The 22,982-nt window shown below is 40.9% G+C and overlaps 1 protein-coding gene across 1 annotated transcript in view; it reads left to right on the plus strand.

Annotated features, from left to right (window-relative positions):
• The first annotated feature begins 3,349 nt into the window (after positions 1–3,349).
• The window catches only part of LOC126252476 (diuretic hormone receptor-like), a 1,022,674-nt gene continuing 1,003,041 nt past the window's right edge, over positions 3,350–22,982 (plus strand). The window contains exon 1 of the mRNA XM_049953370.1: positions 3,350–3,380. The gene's annotated coding sequence lies outside the window, so the exon portion shown is untranslated. The remainder of the gene's footprint in view (positions 3,381–22,982) is intronic.

A 22,982-nucleotide genomic window follows, 5' to 3' on the forward strand; every position in this document is an offset into this window, starting at 1 on the left:
TCCGATACTAATACTGGATCCCCTATCTCTTCTAAATGGACTCCTGTTTCATCTTCTATCACATCAGACAAAGCTTCACTCTCATAGAGGCTTTCAATGTATTCTTTCCACCTATCTGCTCTCTCCTCTGCATTTAACAGTGGAATTCCCGTTGCACTCTTAATGTTACCACCGTAGCTTTTAATGTCACCAAAGGTTGTTTTGACTTTCCTGTATGCTGAGTCTGTCCTTCCGACAATCATATCTTTTTCGATGTCTTCACATTTTTCCTGCAGCCATTTCGTCTTAGCTTCGGTGCAGTTCCTATTTATTTCATTCCTCAGCGACTTGTATTTCTGTATTCCTGATTTTCCCGGAACATGTTTGTACTTCCTCCTTTCATCAATCAACTGAAGTATTTCGTCTGTTACCCATGGTTTCTTCGCAGCTACCTTCTTTGTACCTATGTTTTCCTTCCCAACGTGTGTGATGGCCCTTTTTAGAGATGTCCATTCCTCTTCAACTGTACTGCCTACTGCGCTATTCCTTATTGCTGTATCTATAGCGTTAGAGAACTTCAAACGTATCTCGTCATTCCTTAGTACTACCGTATCCCACTTCTTTCCGTATTGATTCTTCGTGACTAATGTCTGGAACTTCAGCCTACTCTTCATCACTACTATATTGTGATCTGAGTCTATATCTGCTGCTGGGTACGCCTTACAATCCAGTATCTGATTTCGGAATCTCTCTCTGACCATGATGTAATCTAATTGAAATCTTCCCGTCCCTCCCGGCCTTTTCCAAGTACACCTCCTCCTCTTGTGATTCTTGAACAGGGTATTCGCTATTACTAGCTGAAACTTGTTACAGAACTCAGTTAATCTTTCTCCTCTTTCATTCCTTGTCCCAAGCCCATATTCTCCAGTAACCTTTTCTTCTACTCCTTCCCCTACAACTGCATTCCAGTCGCCCATGACTATTAGATTTTCGTCCCCCTTTACATACTGCATTACCCTTTCAAACCTTTCTCTATCTGTTCATCTTCCGCTTGCGACGTCGGCATGTATACCTGAACTATCGTTGTCGGTGTTGGTCTGCTGTAGATTCTGATTAGAATATCTTGGTCACTGAACTGTTCACAGTAACACACCCTCTGCCCTGTTACACCTGTTATACCATTTTCTGCTGCTGTTGATATTACCCGATACTCATCTGACCAGAAATCCTTGTCTTCCTTCCACTTCACTTCACTTCACTGACCCCTACTATATCTACGTAGATTGAGCCTTTGCATTTCCCTCTTCAGATTTTCTAGTTTCCCTACCACGTTCAAGCTTCTGACATTCCACCCCCCGACTCGTAGAACGTTATCCTTTCGTTGATTATTCTATCTTTTTCTCATGGTAACCTCCCCCCTTGGCAGTCCCCTCCCGGAGATCCGAAGGGGGGACTATTCCGGAATCTTTTGCCAATGGAGAGATCATCATGATACTTCTTCAATTACAGGCCACATTTCCTGTGGATACATGTTACGTGTCTTTCATGCAGTGGTTTCCATTGCCTTCTGCATCCTTATGTCATTGATCATTGCTGATTCTTCCGCCTTTAGGGGCAATTTCCCACCCCTAGGACAAGAGAGTGCCCTGAACCTCTATCCGCTCCTCCGCCCTCTTTGACAAGGCCGTTGGCAGAATGAGGCTGACTTCTTATGCCGGAAGTCTTCGGCCGCTAATGCTGATTATTTATCAAAATTTAGGCAGTGGCCGGTATCGAACCCGGGACCGAAGACGTTTTGATTATGAATCAAAGACGCTACCCCCTTTTTTTTATTTCATTTTGTTCGTTGTTGATCGTTGTGTTTGGTCGTTGCGGACGTCACAAGACATCCGTTCAAGTTGATCGTTGATTCCTTGACTCAGTTTTTTTATTACAGAGAGCACGCAGCCCTCTGACCGAACACGCTGAGCTATCGTGCCGGCATACCCTAGACCACGGTGACCCCTTTCCTGGATAGTACAAATGAAATACTATTTCTGTAGCCTCTTCTTGCATATCGTTCGCTGATTTAGTAAATGATTTAGCATTCAGTCCGTTCGGCCTATGAAATCCTTAGACACTTAGGTGTTAATTTAATCTCTTCATATGCTCCTTCTTGCCAGTAGTTATCAAGCCACGAGAGAGCAAGCCAATTTTTTCTACGCTGTTGAGGGAATCTACTCTGCCTCCCACCCGCCCTACTCAGTCCACCACCCTTCATTATCCCCCCCTCTCCATTTCTAATTTTTTCCCAGGATTGTATTGTCAGAGACTTATTTCAATGTTCTATGATACTCTACATTTCTTTTTTCACGTTACTGTACAGAAGTTCCGAGGCTCACATCCCTACTATCTTACTTTACGATTTTGTACTTCCCTATTCCGTTTCACGTAGTATTCTATTATTAATTATAGCACACCTTACGTTGCAAAAAGAATTCTGAAGATTAGATGGGTAGAACATATAACTAAGGAAGAGGTAATGAATACGATTGGGGATACGACAAGTTTGTGGCACAACTTGACTGGAAGAAGGGATCGGTTGGTAGGACATGTTCTGAGGCATCTAGGGATCAATAATTTGGTACTGGAGGGCAGCGTGGATGGTAAAAATCTTAGAGGGAAACCAGGGGATGAATACACTAAACAGATACAGAAGGATGTAGATTTCAGTAGGTACTGGGAGATGAAGAAGCTTCTACAGGATAGAGTAGCATGGAATGCTGCATCATACCAGTCCCAGGACTAAAGACCACAACAACAACAACGTTGCCAAAACGTTTATTTACTGTGGAAACCTAAAGAGCGAAGTTAAAGCACAAATTGATGACGAAGGAGAAAAAAATAACCATGTGGTGGTGTGTTACTGCACAAAGTTGTGCTACAAAACATCAAACATGTAGTGTACAGCGTAGTGGGTAAATTTCTAATCTTTGTTTAAACCTGAATTTTTTTTAATTTCGTTTCATTCAAGTTATGTAATGCCACCTTTGCCACCAACGTCTTCGATATTTGAAGTATACAATGCTTTACATCCACACTTACACCTTAGGATAAGAGGTAAAATAATGGCTTTTAACTGTGCACCACGTGCTGAAGATTAGCCAACTTTGTTAAAATTAAGTAAATAGACTTGGGAAAGATAAGTTTCTTTATATGAAAATGTTGTAGTATAAAACTAATTCTTTGCAGTGGTACTATCTTCTTTGTAAGATCTGTTCCATTAATGAGCGTTCTACTTTACATTGATGGCAATGATACTTCTCCCTCTTCCGTTTTCCTAACTTGTTGTGATCCAATATTGCATATTTGTTACAGGTAGCGCGTAATCTGCAGCACCAAGGAGAGAAGTGTTGTCAGAGGTATGTGAACCATTCAGTGTTTGTGTCCGAGGTGCATGTCTGTTTGAACGGTACAAAAATTGACTATCATAATGTCGTTTAGAGTAAAACCGTAACAATTAGCAACCTGAAACAATCGTAGTGCGCAATAAGGCTGTGAGGCCGTATATTATGTGGTCTCAATGCAACCGCTTCTCACTTGTGAAACTCAATATCGCAAGGCAAATTTCACGTTCATAATAAAATAAACGTACCTTATAAGCAGAAATTAGTCGTCAGTGGCAGACTAGTAATCTCTGACGATTATATTTTGCAATGTACATTGAAAAGACGGAAACTGTCACATATTTATGGGCAAATGTATCCAAGTGCTGTACTTAATTTAATTACACAACTGTCAGTGCATTCTGCAGATCGACCCAAAATTTTGTCTTTTAACCTTCACAAATGAATGATTATTGCATGGAGTTTGGAATATTCGAAGTAAACTGTAAATGTTGTAGTATAAAAGTTCTCATAGACGAACGAATTAACCAAGAAAATTATTCCTATTAGGAAATCTATTACAAAATTACGTTGTGTAGTAAATAAGTTGGCAATGTCTCTTGGAAACTGTTAACAGTGATGTTTCATTCTTGTGATAAAGCCAAATAGGTTGGTAAACCATTTATAGCGGTATGAACGCCCCTCAGGAGACGGCTGATTACTGCCTCTTGTGTTCAGTAGTCTTGATTATGACAGTTCCGGTTGATTTATGTCAAGTTTATGGCTAACGCACACAAAACACTGTTATTCAGAGTTTCATGCGGTATATCAGAAATCATGAAGCGAGTAATCAAAATCGGAAGGCTTATCGATAGGACAACGCTATAATGCCACGTCTGCCAAATTTATTCAGAGGGTGAATGTACTTTATAATTTAACGCCCACGATGCTTCGGTCAAACTACACTAATCTATCAGCTTGCCACAGAGTGTAACTTCATTCGACTTGTCAGTTTCTCACAGGGTAACACTCGCTGATAACGATGTCGTCGTTTGTCGGAATATCGTGTTCCTTGGACACCGAAATCCATCCGTTCGCTTAACACTTCCTCGGTGTGTTGTTGATTCTCATACATAAAAATGTTCGCGCTAATTGCCACAAGCATGTAACTTCCGTTATTTTACCCCTAGAGCATCATGCTATTACTGGGTCATGAAAACCAAGTGTAGACCCTTTCAGTAACACAGGTATTGTTTGGTTATAAGCACTGCGTCCAACACAGGCGTCAACGATTTTTGGCTGCGTTTTCCAACCGGAGCTGAAATTACATAAGGTACCCTAAGTCACTGCTCTTGAAACGTCTGTTGCCGATAATGCGAGAGCTGAAATACTGTAATTAGACAGCGACGACCAGCCCTCCTTGAAATCATCTCTCAGCCCACATGACTAATTCAGTTTTATGACATTATTAGTTGTATCTAACCAGCTCAGTTATCTATTCTGCAGATGTTTGGAGTTCAATGACAAGCGAGTGGACGTATTACGAGACATTTTCCTATAAAATTTAAATCAGAAAGTTTTCCGAAATTTGTACAAATTTTCTCTTTCGGAAAAGTCTTTTGAAAGACAGAAGAACTAACAATTTCATATTTTCACAGGTAAGTACCAATATAGTAGTTACTTTACGCAGAACATGTGGAAGAAGATGTGACTTTTAATTATCCCTGCAGTATATTTCTGAATATTTAACGATTTGTAGGGAAATGTTTTAAATTAATATCAAATAATGTTAAATTAAATTAATACCCTGTCCTCGAAATGTCTTCTCGTTACAGTAATAGTTATATGATGTCTTAAAAACGACGACATCCCGTTTCCAAAACTTCGTGAATATGTCCTATCTATTACTGATTAATTAATCTCCCACTCTCACTCTCGATGCTCACTCGTAAATTGGTGTTAGATACAAGGTAACCGTTGTGTTCCCTTGTGATGGTAGAAACCTTCACGGTCCAAATCATATCAGCGTGGCGAAGAGTGTAACTGGTCTCAAGTTTCTAGCTCTCAGACGATAAATGAACGTTCTGAGTTAACTCCCACAATTATTTGCATTTTTAAGGTCAGTACACTTAGTTACAAACGATCTGTTTGTCTCATGGGAATATTAAGCTTGGTTTTTTTTTTAGTTTTTTTGGAAAGTCAGCTGTTTGTTAGTGTAGGCAGCCGCAAAACGAGCGGTAAATCCTGTGTTGCCTCGCTTCTTCCACAGTCCAAACGAATGCTTATCACTCATTGCAAAGGAAGGGGGGTAAAGTTTAAAGTATATACATGATTGGTAAAAGTGGATTGTATTTGTAGACTACATCGAGAAACAGAGTTACAGAAGCGAGTGCGCTGCTTGGCGGTCACGGCCCGTCTCCCCCTGTCCCGGCCAGTTCGGCCGTGCATAGTGTGGACGGGCGGGCAGAAAAAATCCTTACCTGCAGCGAGCGTCCGGTCGCTGCTGCACCCTTGTGGCACCTTGCACCAATACAGAACAGTTAGTTTTCTTTTTTATAATAATGTGTAACAACTGAAAATAATCTGTCATTAGATCGACTAACGTTAGGTGACCTTATCTCTTCATCTCTTGTACTATCGTTTCCAGCTATACGTTTGTACCCATTATGGTCTATATGTTCTTCATATTATCACTTTTGTCTACTCATCCCAATTTCGTCCTCTAATGCTTCTCAAACCGTGCGTTATCCTGTATCTAGATGGCAGCCTAATGGAAAAGAGCAAACAAATAAATAATAAATTACATCCCTACATACTATGACAATATTCTGCATTTTCTGAAGCCAAAATATTATTCTCTCTTATTAATTTACCCACTTTAGTGGTTGTTGAGCTCTGTAGCTATGGATTACATTACTTCAAGTAATAAAGCAGAGCCCCTGGTAGCTGTATTTCAGCTGCACTTTACCAAATTATTCCAAGTGACATTTTTATTCTTCTGGTTATTATTTTAATCATGTCTATGAATATGGCATGTATCATTTGAAATTTTTCATTTTTATCTACCAAGGTTCACTCCATATTTTTATCATAATTTTTTTAGAATTTCTGAATTTGGTAATTCAGTTTCATATATTCGGAATACCCCCAGGTACCACTAACTTTAATAAATTAAAAATTATATCATCGACCATAAATATGTGAAACTCTCTGAAAATGTGAAGTCTTACTTAACTGTCCGTTTGATCCCCGCATGATCGGATTTTGTCTTCTATTTACTTAATTTTCTTCTCATAGAGTACCTCCAGTACATAGCCTATGGGTAGTATCTCATTTTTTACTTCTTTTGTTTAACGTTCCTTTACACCAAGACCTAAAATTAAATCGTTTAGAGTCTCGTTACACATATCTCATACATTTTGGTCTACTTTCTTTATACTCCCTGATAATTTAATTTCCAGGCAAATTATACTGATACTTTTGTGTCATAATTTCAACTGATTTTTCCATCTTATATCAACAATATTAACGAGGGCCTCTGTTGTGCCTATTGGCTGGATAAATCTTTTTCATCTGTCATTACTCTTTTACCGAACAACTCTCAGTACTTTCACTTATGTCACAAATCACTATTGCAGACAATTTACAGTTTGTCTCGTTCGTGCATCATATATTCCAATATAGTTGTACTCCGAATTTTGCTTTGCTTTTCATCGAAGATAGGTTGCAGAGTAAATGTATGTCAGAAAATGGATGGGGCCCAGTCTACTACCTGAGTTCCAACTATAACAATAAGTGATAATAGCCTGGGTGATACCTACCGGCATTGCCGGCCGGAGTGGCCGTGGGGTTCTAGGCGCTACAGTCTGGAGCCAAGTGACCGCTACGGTCGCAGGTTCGAATCCTGCCTCGGGCATGGATGTGTGTGATGTCCTTAGGTTAGTTAGGTTTAAGTAGTTCTAAGTTCTGGGGGACTGGTGACCGCAGAAGTTAAGTCGCATAGTGCTCAGAGCCATTTGAACCTTCTGGCACTGTCCAAAACACACTCTTTTAATCTTGTGACAGGATCTTCAGTATGTTGTGTTGATATATTTAACCGAAACGTAGCATCACGCTATCTCCAAACCAACGTTCCCCTATGAATGTGGCTTCGCACTTTAGCGTTCGAGTACTCCAATCCTGCGACGTTTGCGTCGTCCTTCTCATACTTTATAATTTCTCAAAAATCCTCTTATATTATATTTCATCATACTAGTTTTCGGTACAATCATCAGAAGAAAAGCTCAGTCACTGTGTTGATCAAAGTAACTTTCTTTTTACCGTCTTTCATGTGTTGAACTATTCTCCGATTCTGTTGATATTGCTTCAAAAGCATACGATCAGATACTTCTGTCCTCTTTACATGTCACTTTATTAATCTCTATTATGTCTGTAAGGTTCCAAACAGTCCATTATAGTTTTCAGTGCCTCCACAGTATTAAAATTTCCAACGTTCAATTATCCTTTCATAGGAAGTAACCCACTATTTTTCACTCTGCAATGAAGCATGCGCTGGCAGGTTAAACCTGAGTGTGGAATGTATTAAACGAGGTACTGAAGGACGTAAATCGGTAATCACGGGTGCTTAGGTGCTCAATAGGTAGAGCACATGCTTGCGAAGGGCAAAGATTCTGAGTTCGAGTTTCTGTCCACCACACAGTTCTAATTTTCCAGGGAATTTAACTTCAAGTTACACCTCTTGCAGTTCTAATACTCGGCAAACACACCAGAAGAAAAAGTCGATGAAGAAATGCGTGCAAGAATTACACTCAGAGGGAGAAGAAAAAAAAGAGAGAACACTGGAATGGGTTATATATATATATATATATATATATATATATATATATATATATATATATATATATATATATATATATATTGTCATCAGTCTACTGACTGGTTTGATGCGGCCCGCCACGAATTCCTTTCCTCTGCTAACCTCTTCATCTCAGAGTAGCACTTGCAACCTACATCCTCAATTATTTGCTTGACGTATTCCAATCTCTGTCTTCCTCTACAGTTTTTTCCCACTACAGCTCCCTCTAGTACCATGGAAGTCAATCCCTCATGTCTTAGCAGATGTCCTATCATCCTGCCCCTTCTCCTTTTTAGTGTTTTCCACATATTCCTTTCTTCTCCGATTCTGCGTAGAACCGCTTCATTCCTTACGTTGTCAATCGACCTAATTTTCAGCATTCGTCTATAGCACCACATCTCAAATGCTTCGATGCTCTTCTGTTCCGGTTTTCCCACAGTCCATGTTTCACTACCATACAATGCTGTACTCCAGACGTACATCCTCAGAAATTTCTTCCTCAAATTAAGACCGGTATTTGATATTAGTAGACTTCTCTTGCCCAGAAATGCCTTTTTTGGCAAAGCGAGTCTGCTTTTGATGTCCTCCTTGCTCCGTCCGTCATTGGTTATTTTACTGCCTAGGTAGCAGAATTCCTTAACTTCATTGACTTCGTGACCATAAATCCTGATGTTAAGTGTCTCACAGTTCTCATTTCTACTACATCTCATTACCTTCGTCTTTCTCCGATTTCCTCTCAAACCATTATGTGTACTCATCAGACTGTTCATTCCGTTCAGCAGATCATTTAATTCTTCTTCACTTTTACTCAGGATAGCAATGTCATCAGCGAATCGTATCATTGATATCCTTTCACCTTGTATTTTAATTCCACTCCTGAACCTTTCTTTTATTTTCGTCATTGCTTCCTCGATGTACAGATTGAAGAGTAGGGGCGAAAGGCCACAGCCTTGTCTTACACCCTTCTTAATACGAGCACTTCGTTCTTGATCGTCCACTCTTATTATTCCCTCTAGGTTGTTGTGCATGTTGTATATGACCCGTCTCTCCCTATAGCTTACCCCTACTTTTTTCAGAATCTCGAACAGCTTGCACCATTTTATATTGTCGAACGCTTTTTCCAGGTCGACAAATCCTATGAAAGTGTCTTGATTTTCCTTTAGCCTTGCTTCCATTATTAGCCGCAACGTCAGATTTGCCTCTCTCGTCCCTTTACTTTTCCTAAAGCCAAACTGATCGTCACCTAGCGCATTCTCAATTTTCTTTTACATTCTTCTGTATAGTATTCTTGTAAGCAGCTTCGATGCATGAGCTGTTAAGCTGATTGTGCGAGAATTCTCGCACTTGTCAGCTCTTGCCGTCTTCGGAATTGTGTGGATGATGCTTTTCCGAAATTCATATGGTATATCGCCAGACTCATATATTCTACACACCAACGTGAATAGTCGTTTTGTTGCCACTTCCCCCAATGATTTTAGAAATTCTGATGGAATGTTATCTATCCCTTCTGCCTTATTTGACAGTAAGTCCTTCAAAGCTCTTTTAAATTCCGATTCTAATACTGGATCCCCTATCTCTTCTAAATGGACTCCTGTTTCTTCTTCTATCACATCAGACAAATCTTCACTCTCATAGAGGCTTCCAATGTATTCTTTCCACCTATCTGCTCTCTCCTCTGCATTTAACAGTGGAATTCCCGTTGCACTCTTAATGTTACCACCGTAGCTTTTAATGTCACCAAAGGTTGTTTTGACTTTCCTGTATGCTGAGTCTGTCCTTCCGACAATCATATCTTTTTCGGTGTCTTCACATTTTTCCTGCAGCCATTTCGTCTTAGCTTCCGTGCACTTCCTATTTATTTCATTCCTCAGCGACTTGTACTTCTGTATTCCTGATTTTCCCGGAACATGTTTGTACTTCCTCCTTTCATCAATCAACTGAAGTATTTCTTCTGTTACCCATGGTTTCTTCGCAGCTACCTTCTTTGTACCTATGTTTTCCTTCCCAACGTGTGTGATGGCCCTTTTTAGAGACGTCCATTCCTCTTCAACTGTACTGCCTACTGCGCTATTCCTTATTGCTGTATCTATAGCGTTAGAGAACTTCAAACGTATCTCGTCTTTCCTTAGTACTTCCGTATCCCACTTCTTTGCGTATTGATTCATCCTGACAAATGTCTTGAACTTCAGCCTACTCTTCATCACTACTATATTGTGATCTGAGTCTATATCTGCTGCTGGGTACGCCTTACAATCCAGTATCTGATTTCGGAATCTCTCTCTGACCATGATGTAATCTAATTGAAATCTTCCCGTCCCTCCCGGCCTTTTCCAAGTATACCACCTCCTCTTGTGATTTTTGAATAGGGTATTCGCTATTACTAGCTGAAACGTGTTACAGAACTCAATTAATCTTTCTCCTCTTTCATTCCTTGTCCCAAGCCCATATTCTCCTGTAACCTTTTCTTGTACTCCATCCACTACAACTGCATTCCAGTAGCCCATGACTATTAGATTTTCGTCCCCCTTTACATAGTGCATTACCCTTTCAATATCCTCATACACTTTCTCTATCTGTTCATCTTCCGCTTGCGACGTCAGCATGTATACCTGAACTATCGTTGTCGGCGTTGGTCTGCTGTCGATTCTGATTAGAACATCCCGGTCACTGAACTGTTCACAGTAACACACCCTCTGCCCTACCTTCCTATTCATAACGAATCCTACACCTGTTATACCATATTATAATGGGTTATATTACAACGAAATAGAGATGGCTAGAATTTTTAGCCAAGGGAGTGCATGGTAGCAGTTTTGCTTGAAGAATTCTTCTGGATTAATTTCTCCAACAGCAGATGTCGTGGTATGACGATGATGATCTACATCTACATTAGTAATGTGTAAACCACAGATAAGATCTTGGTAGAGAGCATTACTCAATGTACCACAAAAGAGGACATCTTCTACTCCATTCGCTTATGGAAACCGAAAGAATAAGATCATAAATGCGTCAGAGTCGAATGTGATTAAACTAATCTTGCGTACGCTGATCCTACGGGAGCGATATCATAGACACGGTAGTCTATTCATAAACTGCTCACTCAATACTGAATCATGAAACTTTGTTAGTTGGTGATTCTGGTTTGCTCTGTCTTAAAACACCAGCCGGTTCAATGACTACAGGTAAAGTAACAATAAGTGCAGTGCTTTTTCGTACATGTTTTTGATATCTGTTTTGGTAATATGTCGTATGGTTTACACATACATGAGCAATATTCTGGGATAGGTAGATTGAGTGGATTGAAGAACCTTATAGACTGCGTTTTCCGAATATGTTACCACTGAACTCAAGTCTGCTGCTAAATTTACCTGCCACTTTCTTTTCAACTTAATATCCTCAAAAACTACTATACCTAGAAATTTTTATGAGTTAACTGATTCAATTATAGCTGCTTGATTTCTAGGGATTACGTCTTGCATGATGAATAGTGTAGTACTTCATGTTCAGACCTGACGTGATAGTGATGGCCAGTTAACAAAGGTGAGCTTAAAATTTCATACAAAATTTTAGCAACATCACTCACGCAGCATGAAAACCTCTCAGTTATTCATCAGCGAGCGACACGACCTCGTTCCGCAGTTCGAGGACCCCCACGGGAGAGGTTACACCAGACTGATTTTAATGGCTTTTGACTTCAGTTTCTGCGTTGCCCCACAGTGCCACGTGTTCTCACGTTTCTGTGTTAGTGCGTAATTAAGAGTACTTGGCCGTGATTGTCGAGTGATACCTGTACAGCTAACATCAAAGAGACATATTGTACCAAAATCCGCTGCGGAATGCTGGCACCGAATGCGCCGAAAGCTGTACGCCTGACTGTTCTGCAACCGTGTGGCACACACTGCCTGGCATATTTGTGCTAGCGAACTCCATCCCTTATGCTTAGCCTGCATTCTCATCTTTAACAGTCTGAACTGTATGACGGATGAATACATGTTATTGCATTACACAGTAATTAATTTCATAAAGACTTTGTTAGCAACTACTATGACAGACGCTATCAGAGGTATTTCCATCATTCGTCACTTGGATAAACGGAGCAGTCCATCTGAAAACCGCCGGTCGCTGTGGCCTAGTGGTTCTAGGCGCTTCAGTCCGGAACCACGCAGCACCTACGATCGCAGGTTCGAATCCTGCCTCGGGCATGGATGTGTGGTGTCCTTAGGTTAGTTAGGTTTACGTACTTATAAGAGTAGGGGTCTGATGACCTCAGATGTTAAGCCCCATGGCGCCTAGAGCCATTTGAACCATCTGAAAACCAACGTAGGGATTACTACTAGTTTGGTACGCAAACTCCACCAACGAGTAAGTTCTTATGCTTCCATGGCCACTGTCATTTTGCATAAATTAAATTAGACGCCACTGTCTCCAGGTTGTTGACAGAGGTACATAGACGGCATGATCGTCTTATGGCCCCAGGGGAAACAGAACCAAACAGATTCCGTAAGTATCTGAAAAGCCTTCATAAGAATATACAATTCACACTATAAATGAAAAAGAACGGAACATTTCCATTTCTGGGGGTGGAGGTGTATAGAACACCTGGTGACAAACTAGGACATAAGGTTCACAAGAAACCGATGCACATAAACAGGTAAGTGCATGCGGATCCGCACCATCATTCAGCATAAAAGAAAGCGTTGCTGCATACACAGCCCGAATTCATCGCATTAATGATCATAACCATATTCAACATGAACTGAAAGAGTGAGAATCGATACAACAACAGAGGAGTACAATGGTCTGTGGGTTACAGAGAGGACAAAACAGACAATGACACAGAAGATACTCGTCCTGTTGTTCGTTGTTATGTGAGAGTCGTCTGCGAGGGTGTAGTCAAGGTCCTCCGTCTCACAGTTATCAAACCCATAATCCGGAGCGCCAAAAGGTTCGAGATCTGTTGAGTCCGTTAAGGACCCCGCGGATGTTCTACAAATTGCAAGCATCTACGAAATTTGGTGTGAATGCGGCGCACTCTGTGTCGTTAAACCCGGGAGACTTATCAGAACTCGCGGGCCGGAGAGTACACGTTACGTACAACTGGGACGGAACACTTCAGTTGCTGAATACCGCCAAGAGGAATGTTGCCGTTCCGTCAGTTTTCTGGAACCTTATGTGCTTGATCGGCAGTCGTAGGTACAACAGCGAAAAATAAGAGAGGCCTTTGAAATGTTCAAACGCCGTAACTGCATGAAGATTCCTGCAATTTACCTACGGTCTGGCTGCCAGCTATTCCATCCTGGCAGATTGCGTGTATTTACCAGCCAGCAGCACCACTTGCCTCGAGTTTAATAGCATATACAACGACCATAAGTCAACTGCCTTGCAGCCTTTATGCTTCTCTGCAGGAAAACACTACTGCGTACAAGCTGCCGATTTGCTATTGCACACCAATCACTTACTAGAGTGATACAGACAATAACCTGCCGATAAGCTATATGCTGCCTATCTCCTACTAGAGTTGTCTTCCAGTCAGCCATCATAGTAACGCAGGCAGTACCCTATTGTATAGCCAACCCCCTCCATAGCTACCTCTCTTCAAAAGATCCAATGACGTCGGTAGCATTCCGACAACCGAAACAGTATGTAGCGCAATACAGCCACTAGTACGCAGCAATTAAACACTCTCAAGAGGGCAGCAGCAAGTAGGTCGAAACGTAGGCAGTTTAGTTGCTTTTGTGTTTTACAATGAAGCGGTCTAATAACCAAAATAGCTCTATTAAAAGAATATCTAAAGTGATAATGAGGACCATGATTCCATAGACTTACACTACGATTGACGCACACAGACATTAAAAAATCCTTTTTTCTTTGTTGACATCCTTCTCTCCAGCACAATAGTGCTTCAAAACTCGTTCTTACAATAGCACTTTGTTTGCGATACGAGTGCGAGAAACAGAAGCTGACACCTCTATTGAGTAGATATAACATAAATAGACAAATTAATATGATACTGTCAAATCAAAAAATGAATGATGGTGTATATAAGGTAATGAAAGAATGTTTGTACTTGAAGTATTAACAATTAACTGGTTAAATAAGTATAATAACTGGAAAATTGCCACAACACCTAAACTCAGCACGGTGAAGCTACGAACGCCTCATCGTCAAAAGACCAGTTAGCTAGTCAATAAGTTTGTAGCGATCAACGCCACCACATCAACATGTGAGCAGCTCTTTCACAGTCAGTGAGCCAACCTTGTTATTATCTCAGTACTTATTATGCCCTTGTTAAACTATTCCTTTGGGTATCTAACTGTAAAGAGCAACGTGTTCCTTCTAGGTTTTCTGTAGAAAGTTTGTCTGTGTGTGTGTGTGTGTGTGTGTGTATGTGTGTGTGTGTGTGTGTGTGTGTGTGTGTGTGTGTGTCTTTGCTTCACGGTATTGTTCCATTTACCTTCAAGGAATTCTTTGTCCACAGCTAGGTCCTAACTTCAACATAATGAACACGGTTCTGGTACGCCAATTTCAACTATTATCTAACTGATAAGATCGTTAATAAACCTCTTTTATTTGCTTATTCTTGTAAATTATACTTTTCACTGCCCTGAGTAATGGCAGCAAGGAGGAAACGCCTTATCCTTTGCAATTCAAGGCAAACACGAAATCCGGCATCATATAAATTATTGGACACGAACCTTTGTCGCAAGTAGGTAAATAAGTCTGTATTGCTTCTGTAAAGGATAAATCATACAACCCTCATCGTTACGTGTAGACTGACTTCATATATACTGCAAAATCTTGCACATGAAGGATCATATACCTTACCTACCATCATCCGCACACCTCCTCTTTACCGCTTTAACGCAATAGCCGTCATTAAGAATATAGTAATATGGAACGGTGGTGAATGTCATTTATGCAGGAGCATGGTAGACAACTGGACCTATATAGTATAGCAACCAGGTTAACTACAGCATCACACTTTTGCCACTGTTAACATTATTATGACGTGACTAGAGTTACGCGGTAACAAATCTACTTTTCGGTTGTTTTAGCACAGTACGCGAAGGACGTAGTAAATTTTAGGATCACCGGTGGTATATGTAGCATAGGTAGAGAAAGGAACAGAAACGAATCTATGAGAGAGAAACTGGCAGCTGGCGACTTCTCTTTGTCTTTTTGTTAATTTGTTTGTTTTGTATATAACTGTACCATATATATTGTTTATTTTATATTTCTGTAACCAAAGCAAATTTCTTGTTATTTTGGACTCAATGGAACATTCTTCATCGTGATCAAAGGCAAGAGTTTTCTGTTATTATTGATTCGTGCGAAAGTAGTTTATGAATAAGCCAACCATCTTTTATGGTCTCTCTGAACTGAACAGCATGTTTTACACGTATGCATGCCCATGATTCCCCTATCATTTCATTTAATTCGTGGAGTCCTCTGCCGCGATGGTTGAAACCACTGTGTGATGGTCGGTGAGTCATTCGTGATATTCTATAATACATGTAAAGCCAATGTTATTGTGTTCAGCATGTAGCAGTTCTTTACCCTGCATATGTTAAGGAGCATGCCGACAAGTCGAAACTAATGTGCAAGTAAGAAATTAATCTTCTGTGGAAGGAAGATAAGCTATAGTTCACTGACAATAGTTCTCTTAGTGATCATATAAATAAAAAGATTCAAAAGCTGAGGGTAGTTTGAAACAATGTTGTCTGTCATCACCAAGACCAAGTAAAGGTTCAATGACAATTGATCTGTATCATGCTAAATATATCATTCGAAAGTCAATTTTTTAAGTATCCGTCAAAACAGTTGATATTATTATCGAGCAACTTTCTTGTTCGTCTGCCTCCATCTTTTCGTGCGAATACAAAAAAAGTTTGCAGATTCAAAATAAAGTGTTTTTAATGATGCGTTAAAACACTGTTTAACACAGTTTCTAAGGTTAACATATTTTTGTCGAAATGTTTCAATCATTTCTTAAAACAAATAAGACATTTTTCATGTTTACATATTATAGCCAGTTACGGCAAGGACGCGGAGGGCTTATAATATGATTTTAGTAGCCTATGGGTGCAAATATGGATGCTTGGGCCTATATTCAGCTATCCACCCATTGAACTCCTTTTTAACTCCTTTAACAACGTACATTGTCGTCCAAAATTAAAGCAACAAAACAGTATAGAACGGTGATAGCAAAATAGAAACAATTTGAGGCATACAGAATGTAAGCAACTGCAATATACATCACAGTAAACGAATATGTTCTTTGTTTTTTTCCAACTTAACTGATTTAAACACACATTCCGACAACTGGCTGATGTGCTCACTATTCGAATGACCACCTCTGGTAGTAATACAGGCCTGACGACGACGTAGCAAGCTGGGAATAAAATCATCAATGTCATGTTGAGGCAATAAAGCCCATTCTTACCGCGGACCTGCTCGAAAGTCTTGGAGAGTGGATGGTGGATGTTGACGTGATGCAACCCGCCTCCCTACTGAAACCCAGACGGGCTCTACGGGATTCAAATAGGGCGAGCGAACAGGCCACGCCATGATTGAAGTACCTCCCGTTTCCAAGAAAACATTAACTACTCGTGCTCTATGACGTCGAGCATTATCGTTCATCAGTACGAAGCCTGGGAGCACAGCACTTTGTAGCAACAGTACATGAGGTCCCAAGATCTCATCACGATACCTGACAGCAATTAAACCTTTACAATTCATCCGCACAATTTCATGAAGAGGTGTTTGAGTGACTAACGTAATTCCTGTCCACACCAATAGTAACACTTCTCGATTTCGGTCTCTTTCCACGTTTCCTTCCGTGAAGAGACGTCGGAGGCACACATACGGCAGGTCTCCGACAATAAAGGCCACTCTGTCGAAGCCTTCTCTACACCGATTTCCTGGGTATGATACGTAGAATGATGCAGCGAGTTCAAATGCCAGATGCTGCGTTCTAGAAAGGCGGTATCAAAAAATGGCTCTGAGCAGTATGGGACCTAACATCTATGGTCATCAGTCCCCTAGAACTTCGAACTACTTAAACCTAACCAAACTAAGGACAGCACACAACACCCAGTCATCACGAGGCAGAGAAAATCCCTGACAACGCCGGGAATCGAACCCGGGAACCCGGGAAACGCGGTATCGTCGTGACCTTACAGCCAAATAAAGGTCCTCTCTTTCTGATTTCACACGTGGTCGGCCCGTTCCTGGTTCTCGGGATAAAGTTTCTGTCCCTGTAAACTGTCGCCACAACCGAGAAACAACAGAACGATTCACATTAAGCCATCGGGCTACCTGAGTTTGCAACTGTCCTCCTTCCATTCTTCCTATGGCCTCCGCCGTAGAGAGTCTGGTAAACGTCTTCTCTGTGCCGTAATGCACGTCTGTAACTGTGTACACAATGATTGTGGTTGTGGGACTACCCGGCAAACACTATTCTGTTTGATAGGTATCCTGTCTTCATCGTTGGCATGGTTTTCCGTTGATCGAAATGCCATCGTCCCTGCGGACGATCTACTCGCATCTGTTGACAGCTTGCATGATTATATGGTAAATTAGACACAGAACGGAGAAACCGCGGTTTGTTGCTTTAATTTTGAACGCCAGTGTACTTGGCAATCAGGTGTCGTTCGATGCAATTTAGCAATCGGGTATCTTTCGATGCTATTTATAGGATGTATAACATTATCGCACTAGATTCAATATGCCGTATTTTATAACTTAAATTTCACATCTCTAAAAAGTAAAATGAAGATAAATTGTCGTATTGGGTATGAAATGAAAGGTCTAATAGTGAGAACATTCAAAATATGTACATTACCTATGTAAATACGTTTAATTATTGCAAATAAAATCGTATCTACTAATTCGTGTCTGTCCCATTACCACCGAATACGAATGTATTGAGACGATGATGTTTCAGATTCTTCGTAATATTTTAGTCATCAACTTAGACCTATTTAACGACGATACGATCAGAAGAAACCATTTGAAAAGGAATATAAAGTATAAAAGTTTGCCGCCCATACCCTCCTCTGCAATACTCTGTGTAAGCCATAAGCGATATGTCATAATATATAACACTAAAGTATAGATTTGAAACTGATCTACAAAAAAGTCAGTGAGAACATGAGTCTTCATTTTCTTTGGTTTGCCCGTAAACAACATTATTTTGTTTTGTTTCGCAGTTGCTACGCCACACCGCTACATAAGTCAATTACAGATGGTGACTTTTCGTCGACCACAGAAGATAAACATGTGCCCTCGGAGACATTTCTGTTTATATTCTTGAGTTCTACAATCTGGTACTAGATAATGATGCAACTTGTACGATTTTAGCGGTGGGCTGCAAAAGAATACATGCTGTGCGTGAAGCTATCCTGCTAATTCAAACTGTAAAGTGATATCATTCGACACAGCCTTCATATTTCAAAAATTATTCAATATACCAAGACGAATGTTATTTTTTCATCAAGTCATGTAGGGCACGTTTTTATCTGTCGAGATACGGATGTTACTATTTTTTTCAACTGAACTACACATTTCAAGCATCACTCGAGATGGCATGAACGTAAAGACACATGTGAAATTGAAAATTGGGTAAAATGTTATTGGAAACCGAAAATACAAGTTCATCAGACATACTTAAACTCTAGGTTTTAGTTTTTAACTCTTATTTCAGTTAATACGATTTTCTAAATAAAACATAACCGCTACGACGGGATATTTATCAGCATGGAAATACTGTTGGAAAGAAATAAATGCCGACTGTTTATTCAGAACAGAAACGGAATCACATAAAACGCCACTTCAGAATTTTGGTTTCAGAATCGGGAAGCCACTTAATTATTCACACTCCTATCTGCCCCTAGAGGCCCGTCCTTGGAGGAGGAACGATCAGATCTTTTTCAGACAATTGTATACGTAGCTACGTCCAGAGCTTCTGCCGAAGAACGCCGATGGTGTGAAGTTCTTCAAACCTGCCATACACTACCTGATCCACACGCGAACTCTAATTCAATATGTCTATAAGAGGCACATACATTCGTTTGCTCCCTAGGAAAAATGACTCCGAGGCGAGGAGGCACGTTATACTAACTCCGCCGCCCACAAGCGAACGGAACATTGCGCACACAGACCAGAATTTCTTTTAGTTTTTCAGTAAGGACTCTGGACACAGTTGCTTGAATTCCCAGTCCAGATAAAGTTATGTATTTGTCTCTTGATGCTAAACCGTGTGTTCCCATTCGACTAAAAGAACGGGCATCATTACCATTGCACGTAGAACACAAAGATTCTCTGCCGGATAACGCCTTTCCAATATGAATTAATTACAAGTGTGTACGGTACATGTGCAATTAAACGTAAAGAGTAGGGGCGCCATGGAGATGTTACTTACAACGGGCGAGCATACGTTGCTATCCGCAGTGCCTTGCACTCTTTGTTTACGGCCACATTTCAAGCGCATGATTTCCATAGGCTTGTAAAACATTTCTTTCTCCACCAGTTTTTTTTTTTTTTTTTTTTTTTTTGAAAAATTGCGGAACCTGTTGTGCGACGCCGAGGAATATGCCCCTAAGCATTCATGAGTTTCCGATAGGTGGCGGCACTGTACGCAGCCGTCAAAATTACATTTAAAGCAGAGAATCGTCATTGAGTTTTCTTATGGCGGAAAGCCAGGGGGCTTGCAGAATGTCTACGGAGACCTGGCAGTGAACAAAAGCACTGTAAAAAGTGGGCGAGGTGTCTGTCATCATCGCAACAGGGTCGCGCGAACTGTCCGATCTCCCGAGTGCAGGCCGGTCTTACACACCTCTGACTCCTGCAACTTTGGAACGTGCGGACTCTCTCATTCGATTAACTATCAATGAAATTTGCCAACAGCTTCATTCGAGGTGATCGAACCGACCGCTGTGGTCGAGCGGTTCTAGGCACTTCAGTCCGGAACCGCGCTGCTGCTACGGTCGCAGGTTCGAATCTTGCCTCGGGCATGCATGTGTGTGATGTCCTTAGGTTAGTTAGGCTTAAGTAGTATTAAGTATAGGGGACTGATAACCTCATATGTTAAGTGTCATAGTGCTTAGAGCCATTTGAACCATTTTTGAGGTGATGGACGGATCACAATAAAATATCTCGTTGCTCAACAGGACCCACAGGAATGTGGGTAATGCTGACGGCCGGCATAAGTGGCCGTGCGGTTGAAGGCGCTGCAGTCTGGAACCGCAAGACCGCTACGGTCGCAGGTTCGAATCCTGCCTCGGGCATGGATGTTTGTGATGTCCTTAGGTTAGTTAGGTTTAACTAGTTCTAAGTTCTAGGGGACTAATGACCTCAGCAGTTGAGTCCCATAGTGCTCAGAGCCATTTGAACCATTTTTTTTTTTTTTTGGTAATGCTGACACACACGTCCACCAGTTGGGGTACTCAGAGGTGTGTGCCAGCTGGGATAGTCACCACCTAACAGCAGCAATAAAGAGCAATGAATGGCCATCAGTGTGGAACTGCTTGCGCCTTACGAGGATAGTCATGGCAATATGTTGACACGCATCGTCACACGTGATGAAGAACGTGATCATTACTTCGAACCGCAAACAAAACGGCAGTCTATGGATTGACACCACGTCACCTCTCCTCCGAAGAAACAGCTGAAAGCCGCACCCTCAGCCCGTAAAGTCATGGCGACGGGGTTAGATATCTTCCGTCATAGTGCAACGATCGACTCTGAAGAAATATGTGCCACCCTCAGGAAACTGAAGAAACGAATTCAGCGTATCCGTTGCAACAAAAATGAAAACAAACACCTACATTCCCACGGCAGCGCATGCCTCAAGCAGGTCTGCTCATCCGAGGACAGCTCACAAAACTTTATGGGGGTACTCTCCCTCATTCACCTTCAGACTTCCGTTCGTTTGGTCCAATAAAGGATGCACTCCGTGGGCAGCGGTGCATGGATGATGCGAAGATTGTCGATGCAGCAAGGCGTCGGCTCCGACATCGACCAGTGGAGTGGTTACATTCGGGCATACAGGCCCTCACACTAAGGTAGCCTAAGACTTTGGCATTGCATGGTGATTACGTTGAAATACAGGGTTCCGTAACGAATCGAGTGAGGGATAATACGGTGTATTGGAATGCTAAATAAAACACACACACACACACAAATAATTAATGGTCTCCCTTACTTGCTCCGTGCTGAATCATCGATAGAACCAGAGGGATGGAGATTTTTGTGTAAAAAACAGCCCAGCCTTCAACCTACCCGCGACACAACCTGCTCAAATACTGTTAAATGTCGGAATAGAGTTCACTTTGTCAAGGGCCCTTCGTTACATGCCCAGCACGTCTCTTCTCCTCCTTACACAGCATTTCGCGTTGTACCCTTACTTATAATGCCTCTTACTACTGTCTTTGCGAGGTATAGTACATCCACGTCACCCCACACACAGATTTGTATTTTTATTTTTCCGGCATTGTAGATATTGAATTTATGTGAATCTGAGTAACCAAATCACAAATATAGCACCACGTGTGGAAATGTCTAATGCAACGAGGCTTATAGCTCAGTGCAGTACTCGAGCATTTGGACACAGTTTTGTAACAGATCGCAAACACAAGGCACCGAATAAGCACACGTCCAGTTGAATCAATAGCTACGGCTCTGCCTGCTGTGTCTACACCAACATTTCTGAGAGATCGGGCAAAGAACGTGATGTATACTACACACAATAATTAATGTTAATTTTGATGTTAATGGCATTGAGAATTAATAAACTAATTTCTAAAGGCGTTTCGTCGTATGTTGATTGCTTACTACAAATCAGCACAAACTCGTCTGAACAGGGAAGTGATTAAAATTCCGTATTATTCGAGACTAAGGAGGAGCTATCCGTATTTGCATCCAAGAAATTATTCATAGCCAAGACAGTACTCAGTAGTATGAAGTCCTGATAATAGGTTCCGACAATGAAACCAGCATTTTCAGAAATCTTGATGTTATACGTCGTATATCATTATGGTTTATCACACATGTCATGTTCATATTGCAGTGGGTAGTAAGCAGCACAGTCCACACACGCCAATTAAAGATAAAAACAGGTTTTTGTATATGACTCATATGTTTTTATTTTTAACAAACCTGTGTGGAATGTGCTACAAACAGTCTGCTACAGTGTCAACATGGGATTGTGCGACACAGTTATAAAGGAACAGGACGTATAACAAGTTTTTTGACGATCGGAAGGTGACAGACTTAATTGTTGAAACCAGTCATCAAGCATAAATAGTACCCAATGTGATATTGGGTAAGAAAAGTATCGTCATAGGAAACTGATTGACAAGGAAAACTCGATTTGAATGAACACATGAACTGAAATTCATATAAGTGACTCCAGAAAAGTAATTAAATCGCAATAGCCCATGCCATATTAGCCCTCAGAAAACACTCGACATATCGACTTCCATCACGCAAGATAATCGATTAAACCAAGATTAATACGAGTCACAAACAATTGCCGATTAACGTTCTGTCATAATGGGCGGAACCAAATTAAACGTTCTACCATTCAGATGACTTAGTACCAGTACTACGCATCGAAACACACTTCTTCACAAAGACACAATGACCGGATTACAACACGTGAAAAACGCGTCAAAACTATTAAAGTGTCAGTACTTCGCGATGAGCACGGGGAAAAATAATCGTGCATGAAACGTGCCCTCGCTAAAAATGATTAAAAACTCGTAATGCAATTGGAACACACT

Source organism: Schistocerca nitens, chromosome 4 (genome assembly GCF_023898315.1).
Source record: "Schistocerca nitens isolate TAMUIC-IGC-003100 chromosome 4, iqSchNite1.1, whole genome shotgun sequence".
Lineage (NCBI taxonomy): Eukaryota > Metazoa > Arthropoda > Insecta > Orthoptera > Acrididae > Schistocerca > Schistocerca nitens.